The following is a 13,285-nucleotide window of genomic DNA, read 5'->3' as shown; positions in this document are numbered from 1 at the left end:
CCCCAGAAGCACACTTCTGCATCTCAAGTCAAATGAACAAATCAATCAGAATTTATTAAGTGCTTACTACGTTCAAGACACTGTAATAAGCACTGAAAATACAAAAACAAACAGAAAGACTCATTTCTGTTAAAGATTTCACATTCTACTGTAAAAAGAAAAAGGAAGTTGAAAGAGAATAGAAGGAAAAAACAAAAGTATCTGGCACAGGATCCTGTCAGGAATACAGTGTGCAAGGAATAAATATGTGGATGACCTGGATGTTCTCCTTAAAATGAAAGATGTGATGAGCCAGCCAATGAGAGGAAAACCTGCAAGAAAAGAATATACTTCTAAGTTTAAGATCCAGGGGTGGTATGAGTATTCAGGGTAAGGAGGTTTCTGTGGCATGGTGGAGAAAATATAAAGTGGAGTCAGTAGTACACCCTCAATAATATATTACTATTTTCACAATAATGCTGAAAATAGTAAAATTAAGGAATAACTCAAGAACAGAAGGATCAAGACATATAATTTCCCTGAAGAGTCATTGAGAAATAAATTTCATTTCTTTCTGAATAGAATTCTACCACTTTCAAGTGTGTAATAGTGAAGCACTGTGAACTTCCCTGACTATACCCATCACTTAGATGGCCACAAACCCTCATGTAGAAATTCAGTCCTTTGAATACAAATGACCCAATTACAATACAAATTAATATCCTTTACCTTGAATTCAGTAAATAAAATAGACCCAACTTCAAGTATTCGTGAATTTGCCAGCAACTCTGGAAATCACTAGCCATTATTGATGATTCAAGTAAACGGCATTTATTAAATGCTTACTGTTCATGCAGCAATGTGCATAGTGCTGGAAATACAAAGATAGACAAAAGATGCTCCTGTTCTCAAATAATTCAAATTCTAAAAGGTGGAGACAACATAGGAATTTCTATGTATATTGATGATAAATATAAGATATTTATTTCAGAGGATAGATGCCAGCATTGAAGGAGGACAAGGATTATCATTGGATTCCTGAGACATGATAAGACTATTGTAAGACTTGAAAGCCCTCAGGAACCATTGGATTCTCTGAGACATCATAAGACTGTTGCAGGACTTCAAAACCTGTAGAGATCATTGGATTCCCTAACATACAAAAAGACTGTTGCGGGACTTCAAAAACTTGTGGGGATCATTGGATTCCCTAACACGTGAAGCAATGGACAATAGATTGGTTTTGGACTATCTCTTGGTTGCTGAAGAAGGTGTATGTGTGACTGATGTTTACATACCCTCCTTCTAGGACTTCTGGAAATCTTTTACAAAACTGTGTTGATTTATATTGTTTGTTGTATCACTACTTGCATGTACAATTCATGTTTGTTACACCTCATCGAGCCTGCACTGACTGGGGGGAGAGTCATCACTAATAGCCTCTGCATTATTGCTATGTGCTTGTGTAATAACTCCCATGCTGATGGGTTTGTGCAGACTTGTCTCTAATAAGACCCTTCAACCCAAAAACCCGCTAGCAATCCCCACGTTCCTTTGGTGCTTTTCATCTCCCTTCCTGAGATGTCAGGGAGGACGTGATTATCTCCTTTTTAGTGCTTTCATCTCCCTTCCTGAGAAGTCAGGGGGGCGTGATCACCTCCTTTTTGGGGTTCTCACCTCCCTGAAAAGTCAGGGATGGCGTGACCACCTGTGTTCTAAAACAAAAGAAAGCGGGAGATGTAAAGGGCTAGAACTGAGCAAATGCACTTGGATAATGGAGCACGTGAGACTAATTGCCAATTGGACAATTCTCTATTAACATGTTTGAAGGTTGACCCTCCCTAGCTGTTCTGTGCTGAATTGATTGGTGGGCCAAAGAGGGGGAAGTGACTTGGGTGGGAGGAGTAGGAGGAGGAAATTGAGACATTCTCCTGGCGATGGGGAGAGAGGAAGGTGGTGTGGAGATTACTAGATCTAATCCCCTGACAGTGACCCCAGGAGACCAAGAATAAAGATTCCGGCTGACTCCAGCTGATTTCTGGGAAGACATAGCTGAAACTTGAAGAAAAGCCAGAAAAACCAGGAGGCAGAGATGAGGAGAGAAAGAAGTCCAGGAATGAAGGCTAGCCAATGTAAAGGTATGGAGTCAAGAGTTAGAACAAAATGTAGGAGGAACTGTGGTTCTGAATCAGCTTATGTTGAGGGGAATAAAAATTAAGAAGACCAGAAGAGAAGGAAAGGAATAGTTTATGACGGAATTCAAAAGCTAGAGGATTTTTTATTTGTTTTTGGACATAATGAAGTATCACTAGAGTTAATTGAATAAGAGGATAGTACAAGCAGAAATATACTTTAGGAAGATCATTTTGGCAGCTAAGTTGTTTCTGTATCAAAGACAACCAATGGCATCATGAGAGCAATGTCTTGACTTGAGTATTAATTAGACTTAAGTGAGGCAGAGCTGTGCAAGAAGTCATCATTCTTCCTGGAAGAGTCATCAAAGTTCAGTGGCAAGTGGCAGCTAAGTGGAAGGTGGAATGGAATGAGGTCTCAAAGAGACCAATCAACATCCTATTACAAGAAACCAAATATGAGGGAGCAAAGACTTAGACTAGAGTGGCAGTTATGTCAGAGGAAAGAAAGGGAGAACATGAGAAATGTTGATACAAGGTACAAGATAACTTGGAGTCAGTTTAAATATGTGGGACAAATGCCAGTAGAGTTAAGGATAACATCAATGACTGGGAAGACGGGATGCCCTCACAGTAAAAGAAAAATTAAGAAGGATGGAGGGTTTGAAGTAAAAATAATGAGTTCAGTTTGAGAGGTCTAAGATGTGAAACTGGAGGTCAATAAAGAAAGTAAATGTAGATATATAGATATTAATTGAACTCATAGGAATTGATGAAAATTCTAAGATAGATAATATAAAAAGAGAAGGAAAAGAATCAAGGACATCCTCTGGGGAATATCCATAGCTAACAGTAATGAATTGGAGGAAGATCTCCCCCCAAAAGACTGAAAAAGAAAGAGGAAAACCAGGAGAGAGCTTGCAAATTATAGAAGAAAATATCTGGAAGCTAGTGAACACCATTGTCAAAGGGAAGACAAATGAAGATTGAGAAAAGGCCATTATATTTGGCAATTAAGAGATCATTGGAAACTTTGGAGAGAGCATTGAGTGGAATGAATGAATAAATGAAGTACTTGTTAAGTACTAATTATGTACAATACACTGTGCTATGATAATTGTATAAATATGTATACATATATTAGATTTAACATATATTTCTACCATGTTTAACATATATTGGACTACTTGCCATCTAGGGGAAGGTGTGGGGGAAGGAGGAGGGAAATAGGAACATAGGGTTTTGCAAGAGCTAATGTTGAAGAATTGTCCATGCATATGTTTTGAAAAATAAAAAAAATTTAAATAAAATAAATAAATCTGGAAAAAAACACACTGTGCTAAATGCTGGGGATGTGAATAGAATAACAAGATGGTCCCTACTATCAAGAAGTTTATATTCTAATGGGAAAGACAAAACAGATGGAAAGTTTCATCTACAAGTCATATGGAAAGGTCCTATGATTCTTAGGGAGCAACATAGCACTCCAGATGATTGGGCTCATCTTTATGTTATTTCCGTTAATAAAATATTATATTCTGATGTTAAACAATTTGACAGTAGGAAAGACTTTGGTGGCAAGAACTTTCTTTTTTTGTTCTTCAGTAGCTACGTTTGTAGTTCCTAAAGGTGCCCGTATCAGGTTGCATCTCCCCAGGAGTTGCTTCCTGGGATAATGGATAAAGGCATTGTGTACTAGGAAACATCTTGCTATTCCCAGAACTCTCAGCTTCAGCGTATTGGGCTGTTTCCATTAAGATCTTAGGAATAGATCAAGGTAGTATTGGTGTTTTAAATTGCTTAGCACATTTTGTCTCTCCTGCCTATTCATAAGTATTGTGGTATTTAAGTAAATTAGCTTATTAGTTAAAAATTAGAAATCAGACCACAGAAAATTAGAAGATAGTGACATGAGAGCAAGAAGACACTGATTTTACATGAATTTTTCAAGGAGGTTAGCCATATTGAAGGACTTTTTTTGGCAAAGAAAAAGACTACCTCTTCGTGTAACACAGGGTTAAAAGAAGGTGAGAAAGGGGAATAGTATAGAGTTGGACTGATTCATCAGGAGGTCAAAAAAAACCTCAAAAATACAGTGAAGGGCCAAATCCTGGGAAAGAACTAAGGGACAGATAGAAAGATAATGAGGGTGAAGCTTGGGTTCATATGGAAGTTGGAATTTTAAAAGATTATGATAAGAATTTATAAAAAGAATTTATAAATTTTTTTAATTTATAAAAAGAATTTATGAAGGAATTTACAAAAGCTCCAGAATATGGAAATGGAATACTTGTGAGTGATGATGAGGCTATGAGCATCTCTGTTCATTTTCTAGCTTGTACATGAGGATAATTCAAAGAGTAGATACATGGAAGGAGCTGAGAGATTATGACGTTTAAAGAAATATCATTCTGTTTGCTGGAGTTTTCCAGTGAGATCAGGCATTGAAGAGGAGAGGACTGTGAGCCAGGCACTGAACTCATAGAAGGGCAGAATTCTGGGATTAAGTAGATGAAAGCTAACAGGATCTTGAATGTATGACAAATTTTGATTGAATAGATCTCAGAGAAGAAGAGGTTCCTGGGAGAGATGGTAGAGGGAGAGAAATCATGATATGAAGAAAAGGATAGTTCCAGGATCTAGGAAGTCACAAACAGGAATTCTGGTTTGTGGGCAATGTAAATACTCTCTACTACAATAAATTCCTAAGGAATATTTGCACGATGTTCTATGTATCATACTGACCATGGTATTTAAGATGGCTTGCAAAAATACATTAAAAATGCTCCACACTCATCAGACATCAAGGTAGTTTATAACCTAATTTAAGTTTGGATTATAATAGATCAAAACTGATTTAGCCAGGTGATGCTAGGAAATACACAATATAAGCGAAATCTTTTTGGCAGCAGAAAAGAAAGGATAGAAATTAAAACTGGCAGTCATAAAAACAGCTAAAGAATTTAGGTTTAAAGAAAGAAATTGAGTATAAGCACTATCTGATTCAATTATCAGAAAGATAAAGAACATTGGACTCTAATTTGCCTTGTACCCTAGAAGTCATTAATGATGACAGCTTCTGAATTTGAATTTAGGTAATACACCTTTCTGAAAAATAGAATAACCTCTCTTACAACAATGAGAAAATCAGAGCTGCTAAGCGTTAGGACCAACAAGCAGCGGTCCTGAGGACCACACCAACTCCTCTCTAAGGTTATCTGCAGGCAGCCTCTGAGTTGGTGTTCAGCTTAATTATACTAAACGTTTGATTTTCTTGGAAGGAAGAAGAGAGAGTCATGTATAAGTCATAATGAAGTAGAAGGAGAGGAGAAAGGGAGTTTCCTGAATGACTTTCACTATATGTGTCTTATATTCCCTTGTATTCTCTGTGTGTTTTATATACAGGACATGATGCAAAATACCTAAAATCTCACACTTGAGGAACACCGAAGGATTTCTTAGGAGAGCGTTGTTTGACTTATGATATAGCAAGAATGCCCCATACAAATGATGATGGTGACCTTGGTAAAGTTAATTTTGCTACTGCTTAATTTAATCATTGATTCATATTCAAGGCCCAGAGATAAAAATAATGACTTTTCTAAATCAGTACAATCTAGGAAGACTTGTATAGTAAAGAATACTATAGTTATAGGTTACCAGAGAACCTAGTTTCAGTTCAATCAACAACCATTTATTGACTATTAATGTGCTTGCACTGTGCTACATGGTGGGGTATACAAAAATAAAAAAATAATGACAGTCCTTACCCTTAAGCAGCTTACATTCTACTGGTGGAGAAACAAGATGTACACATAAATAAATTCCATCTTTTCCCTTAATCTGTAACTTATGATCCAATTTCTGTGTCTTAGCCAAAAACCTTTACAATGACTCCTACAGCATAACCCATATTCTTGGTATTGGAGAGGCAAGGGCTACCTTGAACCATTCTTCTAAAAGAAAAATGAAGGAAAGAAAGAAAGAAAAACAAAAACTCTGTGCTGAAGAATTACTAGCATTTTGAAGTGATTTTTTTGTTGTTGTTTTATATTTTTATCTTCTTCCAGAAAATAAGATGCGGTAACTCCAATATTAGGAATAAGAAAAGGGCTAAAGCCATTGTTATCTTAGTTTAAAAATGAGCTTCTAATTAAATGCTCATAAGGCTGGAAAGAGGTGAAACCAGTGAGTATTTTCAAACCAATATTTAATTAAGAAGTAAGACAAATAGAGAAATTCTCTCTAGATAACTGACTCTATTAAGAGGTAAGGTTTTCCAAATAAAGGACTACCTGGAAGACCAAAAAAAAAAAAAAAATGAACTTAAAACCAAGAGTAGGGGAAAGGAGTATTAATTAAGTGCCTATTATGTACTAGACACTATATTAAGTGCTTTCCCATTACAAAAACCCTAGGAAGTAAGTGTTGTTATTATACCCATTTTGCAGTTGAAGAAACCGAGGCAGAGGTCAATTGGCTTGCCTAGATTTACACAATCAGTAAGTATCTGAAGCAGAATTTGAACTCAAGATTTCATATCAGGGACCAACACTTTAACCATTGTACCACTTAATTACCTAAAGGTTATTGGAAGTCTGAGTCATGATCTGGGATCAGCTACAAATTACATTTTACATAATTGGCAATACCAGACTCAAAATTGTCATTTTTGGATCAACAGTGGAGTCCCTGATTACCTATCCCAACATTTCACAATTTAAGCTTGTACCACTCAAATTGAAACTCTGGAGAAGGCAGAGGGGAATTTGAACTAAGAGTGATCCTAAAATTCCAGTCCCCAGGGAGCAGCTGTTCTGAGCCCATAAATATATGCATATTTTGGTGGGGCAGTGTGGTTACCTAACCCTAAAATTCAAGCAGTAGAATCTCCACTGTGATTGTAAATCAGCATATAACCAACCACCTTCTCTCTAGAACATCTAGGTAGGCAAACTGATTTTTTTTTAAAGAGTCATGATATATTTAGAAGAATTGCACATTTAACATATGTCAGATTGCTTGTTGCCTAGAGAGGGTAGAAGAGAGAAAATTTTAGAACACTAGGTTTTGTAAAGGTGAATGTCAAAAACTATCTTTACATTTATTTGGAAAAACAAAAAACTATAAAAATATAGCTTCATGAAGAACAGGCCATGCAAGACTAACCTCATTTCTTTCTCTTGTTTTTGACAGAATTGTTAAACTAATAGATGAAAGGATTGCTGTTTGTGCAGATTTTGATAAAAATATCTCATACAATTCTTGTTAAGAAGATTGAGAGATAAGGATTAGAAAATAATACAATCAGAAGAATTTAGAACCAGTTAGTGACTCAAAAGAGTAGTTAATGGTTCAACATTGATATGACAAGAGATCTCTAGTGGAGTTTTTCAGGGATCTGTGCTTGGCTTTGTGCCATTTAACATTTTTATCAATGTGTTTGATAAAGACAAAAATTATGCTTATCAGATTTACAGATAACACAAAAGTTGGATGAATAGTCAACTGAATGATGATGGATCCTTAAAATGCTGGGGTCTGGGCTGGATTTAGAACAATGAAATTCAAAAAGGATAAAATGAGATGAAATTCAAGAAGGATACGTTTGAATAAGAAAAATGCAATTTCACAAATATAAAATGGGAGAGATGTTCAGAGAGCAAATGTTCTAAAAACAAGCTCAATATGTCAGCATTATATTATAGAGACCAAAGAAGCTAATGAAATTTTAGCCTGCAATAGAAGAGCCTATAAAGGTCACATCTTTACAAATGTGAAACGATTAGTCTAGTAAATGGCAGCTGACTTGAATTAACCTAGAGTGACTAGGAAGAAGAGATCTTTATAAGTACTAGTAGTTAGTTCTCTTCTAGGGTATGTGGGACAACAGTCACTCATTCTCTAGCCCCTCTGCTTCTGGAAAGGAAATCGGGGAGAACAGATCTGAAAGGAGGGACAGTTACCATAATAAGTCAGGGTAGCTAAGCTATAAAGTCAGCTAGCAATAACTGTGTGCTAGCTCTAAAGACCGCATCAGCCTCCCTCTCATTCTGAAGCTAACTACAGGAAATAGATAAAATCAGACAGAAGCCATGTCTTTGGGTACCTATTGTATTTAGGCTGACATGCCATGTACTGTGGTTACAGAGCTTATCACATTGAAAAGAAGAAGAGTTTAGCATGAGACATCCTCATAGGATCATAAATGTTTTTGTTATTGTTATGGTTTGTTAATGGGCTCTTTTGATCTGTTTTTTCTTTGATGATATTCCCTTTGTATATCAATATTTTGGATATCCCTGGAACAATCTTCTGTGTCAAGTTATGTTGTAAATAAATTGAGGTCCAAGGCACAGAGAATACAAATGGGTGGTAATGATTCTATGAGACAAGGTCAGTGACAACTGTGTTCTTGGCAACATCTTCCAAATCCATCTGTATTCTACTGAGTGTACCTACTTCTAGTCACAGAATCCTCATAAACAGAGGTCACAAGACCCCATCAAACTCTTTGTAATTGTTGATCTCGATGAGGATATTGGCACTATATTGTTGTAAATGTGTGCCAAGAATTTTTATTACTGTAACATGGGTTTACTTTGGCCCCATTCTCTAAGACACAAGTGTGATGCATTCCACCCTTCCCCCAAGGTTCTCTGGTATTCTAAAAGTGTTGGGGGACAGGGGAAAGATCTCTTTTTTCCTCTCTGCTCAAATCATACCAGTTGCATTCTCCCAATTTTAAGGATATAGTAAGTAGCACTCAATTTCTATCTCAAGACCAGATTAATTTTTTAAAAAATTATTTATTTCAAAGATACAGCAAAACACAGATATACACACATACACATTTTCCCCAATACCTTAGAGGCTTAACTCCCTTGGTCTCTGAAGAAGAGGAAAATTAATCTTACAGCTTCATTCTGTTCCTATATAGGAAATTTCTCCCAGTTTTTTACAGGATGGGACCAGAAATAGAACCTTCTATGGTCTGAGAATAAGAGCTTTTCAAGACATAATAATGCCTTTAAGGTCAAGGATTAAGGAAAAGAACCAATTAGAAGAATTGGTCATGCAGAACTGGGAAATAGGGAGTGAGATGGAGTCTAGAAGAAAAAGAAAAAGAAGACAGTGTTCATATCAGAAATAGGAGTCAGTTCTCTTCTAGCAATGTAGTTCATTCAATACAAAGACATGTTCAAGGAATTGGGATGAAAGTTTGCTATTAGAATAATAGCAAAAGTATGAGTTTCATAAAGTGTCTACATGGATACTAAGTTTCCTGAAGATGTGCATATTTTTATGCCTGGTCGTATAAAGCATCCAGCTTCCACATCTTGCTAAATAGCCTTATCATGTAACTCCAAAAAAATAATCATCTCTAAACACTGAGAGACGAAAGGTAAGTTTGAGATACCAGCAAAGCATCAAAGAAATATAGACAAAATATAGACACATTCACAAAACTTAATTCTCTTGCAGAGAAAGACAATGTGAATAAAAAAAATTTAAATTTCATAGGAAAAGTAATACCTGTAGATTATAGCAAGTTGTAAGTTATATATATATACACATATATATATATAGAGAGAGAATTCTAAAACTGAAATTTAGAGGTCATCAAGTGCTTTCCTTTATATGGATTGTCTCTACAACATTCCAGTTTTTTTATTGTTAATATGTACTTCAAGTCTAAAGCATTTCACATAAAATGATCCCTTTTCAGTGGAGAGAATGATGATGTAATGCTGTATGCATATATGAAGAGCAGACTAGCAATGAGAGCTTTGGAGAGGAGAGGAGAGGCAATTGTCTTTGCTTCTGTTTCTTTGTTGAGAGAAAACTTGTGATTTGAAGTTCTCTTTAAGGAGAGAGAGGAAGGGGAGTAGAAAAGGGGGAGGAAGGAGGGAAGGAGAGAGAGAAGGAGGGAGAGAAAGAGAGAGGGAGAAGAGATACAGAGACAGAGAGAAAAGAAAAATAGGAGGAGGGAGGGAGGGAAGGAGAAAGAGGGAGAGGAAAGGGGAAGACAGAAAGACAGACAGACTGACTTTGGAAAACAACATAGGGATAGAAGAATTGGCACCTCAATATGTTCCTGCACATTAACTTGCTTCCCTAAAGACATCAGGAAATGTCCCTTGGGATGAGACTGGGATTTCTCTCTTGGTTAAGCTCTTTTTTTTTTCTTAAAAACATTGGATAGTAGGGTCTCCATTGGATATTAGAGTCTCCTGTAAAGACAATATGAATAAGAATGATGTAATTTCTTTTTTTTAAATTAAAGCTTTTTATTTTTCAAAACAAATGCTTAGACAATTCCTCAACATTACCCTTGCAAAACTTTTATGTTCCAATTTCCCCCCCTTTCCTCACTCCCTCCCTTAAATGGAAAGTAGTCCAATATATGTTAAACATGGTAGAAATATGTCTTAAATCCAATATATACACAAGAATGCCACTCAAGAAAAATCAAATTAAACCAGGAAAAAAAACTGAGAAACAGAATAAAATGCAAGCAAACAACCACAAAAAGATTGAAAATGCTATGTTGTGAACCACACTCAGTTCCCACAGTCCTCTCTCTGGATGTAGATGGCTCTCTTCATCACAGAACAATTGGAACTGGTTTGAACCATCTCATTGTTGAAGAGAGCCACATCTAGAATGATGAGATTTCTATAGTTAAATTCAATTCAATAAAAATATAATAAAGTCTAAAATAGGCAAGACATTGGTACTGAGGATATGAAAACAAAACAAATAGTCCTTTCCCCCAAGGAACCTACAGTCCTCTTGGGAAATTTTAATTTTAAAATGACAAGAACTCAAAAACTCAGTAATTTTCTTTTCTTTTTTTAAATTTGGGGCTTTTAAGGTTTGTTGGTTTTTACATCTAAAACTTTATGTTTAGAGTTATAAAAATGGTACACACACACACACACACACACACACACACACACACACACACCATCTCAGGAGGATGCTTTTGGAACTCTAACAGCAATCATGTTACCAAAACAGATTTTCAACTAACTGTTATAGGAAGAGGCCAGTAATGGAACAAATGTGAGTAAAATGCCCATATAGGAATAAAGATGGGGCACAGAAATGAGAATTTAAAAGTCAGTGATCTGCAACCAAATATTTAAACATCAATTTGACATTTTTTCCCAGGTAGCCTAGACTCCTTCTCTCAGACAAGTTACCTACTTAAATTACCTACATGTTCTGATAAAATCAAAGCCCTTAGAAACCAGGGTTGTTAACATATGAGTGAGGAAGTTCTTACCTCTTCTCCTCCATGATAAGTTTAGATTCTAGCACCAAAAAAGGCCTTCTCTAAGATCTAGAATCTGAGCTGCACTTTGAAGACAACTTTGAGTTCTACAAGTCAGAGTTGAAGAAAAATATATTCTGGAAAGGGGATACCACTTCTACAAAGGCACAAAGATAGAAGATAAAAGACCATGTACCTGTAACAGCTAATAGACCAGTCTAAATAGAACAGAAAGTTCTGTGTAAAGCAGTACTCAAATCCATTGTTAAAAGATTAAGCATATCTAAAGCAGTGTCAAACATTTCATGATTCAATTAAGGCATTTCTCTTCTGAAAGAAATGTTTTTCAATTAGATGTTTGCAGGCTATCATACATCCTATGAAATAGGATCTCTTTTAGATAGCTTATGCTTTTCAATGTCAGTAGCTTTTCAAGTCAGTAGCTTTTCTCTCCCATTTATCAAAAACAAATATGGAAAGAATCATAAATGGAAAAATAATCCATTATGTGCAAACATTAATTTGTATTTTAAGAACTGGCATAACTTAAAAGTAGATGATCTTTCTAAAGCACATCATCTGTTCCTTTCTCCTTTTTAAAAGCTGTATCATTTGCAGAACTGTGTTATAAAATTAATTAGCATTTAGCAATCCCACCAAGAGCAACTAAGCAACTAGCACAGTGCACTGGAGTGAAGAAAAGTCATATTCCTGAGTTCAAATCTGGCCTCAGACACTAACTAGAAAGATCACTTAACCCTGTTTGTCTCGATTTCCTTATCTGTAAAATGAGTTGGAGAAGTCTCTCTAGTGCCAAGTAAACCCCAAATGGGGTCAGAAAACGTCAAACATGACTGAAAAATAACTGAACAAAAACAAAAATCCCATCAAAATTTGAAACAGCAGCAACAACTAATGTAAAAGAAAGTGTAACAGGGGAAATGGTTACTATGCAAAGTCAGAGCCCCTTATTTTTCATTTTTCATACAAGTACCTAGCATGGTATCTTCCATATTGCTGTTCAGTTGTTCAGTCATGTCTGACTCTTTATGACCTTATTTGGAACTCTCCTGGCAAAGATACTGGAATGGTTTGTCATTTACTTTCTCAGCAGATTAGGCAAAGTTAAGTTACTTGGCCAGGGTCCCACAGGTAGTGAGTTTCTGAGATCAAATTTGGATTCAAACCTTCCTAACTCCAGGGCAGCTCTCTGCCCTCTGAGTCACCTAGCTCCCTACATCTTTCATGTAGGAGATGCCTAATAAGTGCCCATTGAATTGATTTAAATCCAATTTTTCTCGTTATTTATACTGAATTCAAAGTCAAGCATTTCAAACATACCTGGCTGCACTGATTCACCAACCACTTTCGCTTAGAAGTACATCTACTCTGGAATATGAGATCATATGACAGAAGCCAATCTCCTAACTTCTATTGGAAAAGAAAACATCCAAGAACTAATGTACTTAAAGTATTCTAAGCTATAAAAATACTATTGTATGACCAGTAGGCTCATTTCAGAAAGGCCTGGAAAGACTTACATGAACTGATGCTAAGTGAATTGAGTAGAACCAAAAGAACATTGTACACAGCTACAAGATTATGTGATGACCAACTCTGATAGACTTGGCTCTTTTCAACAATGAGGTGATTCAAGGCAATTCCGATAGACTTGGGATGGAAAGTACCATACACATCTAGAGAGAGGTTCTATAGGGACTGAATGTGAATCACAGCATAATATTTTCACTTTTGTTGTTATTGTTTGCATTGCTTGTGTTTTCCTTTCTCATTTTTTTCCCCTTTTGATCTGATTTTTTTGTGTGTGCAACATGATAAATGTGAAATTTGTTGTAAGAATGGCATATGTTTAACCTAGAAATACATGAGTGGA

Source organism: Sminthopsis crassicaudata, chromosome 3 (genome assembly GCF_048593235.1).
Source record: "Sminthopsis crassicaudata isolate SCR6 chromosome 3, ASM4859323v1, whole genome shotgun sequence".
Classification (NCBI taxonomy): Eukaryota; Metazoa; Chordata; class Mammalia; order Dasyuromorphia; family Dasyuridae; genus Sminthopsis; species Sminthopsis crassicaudata.
This window is presented reverse-complemented; position numbering follows the sequence as displayed.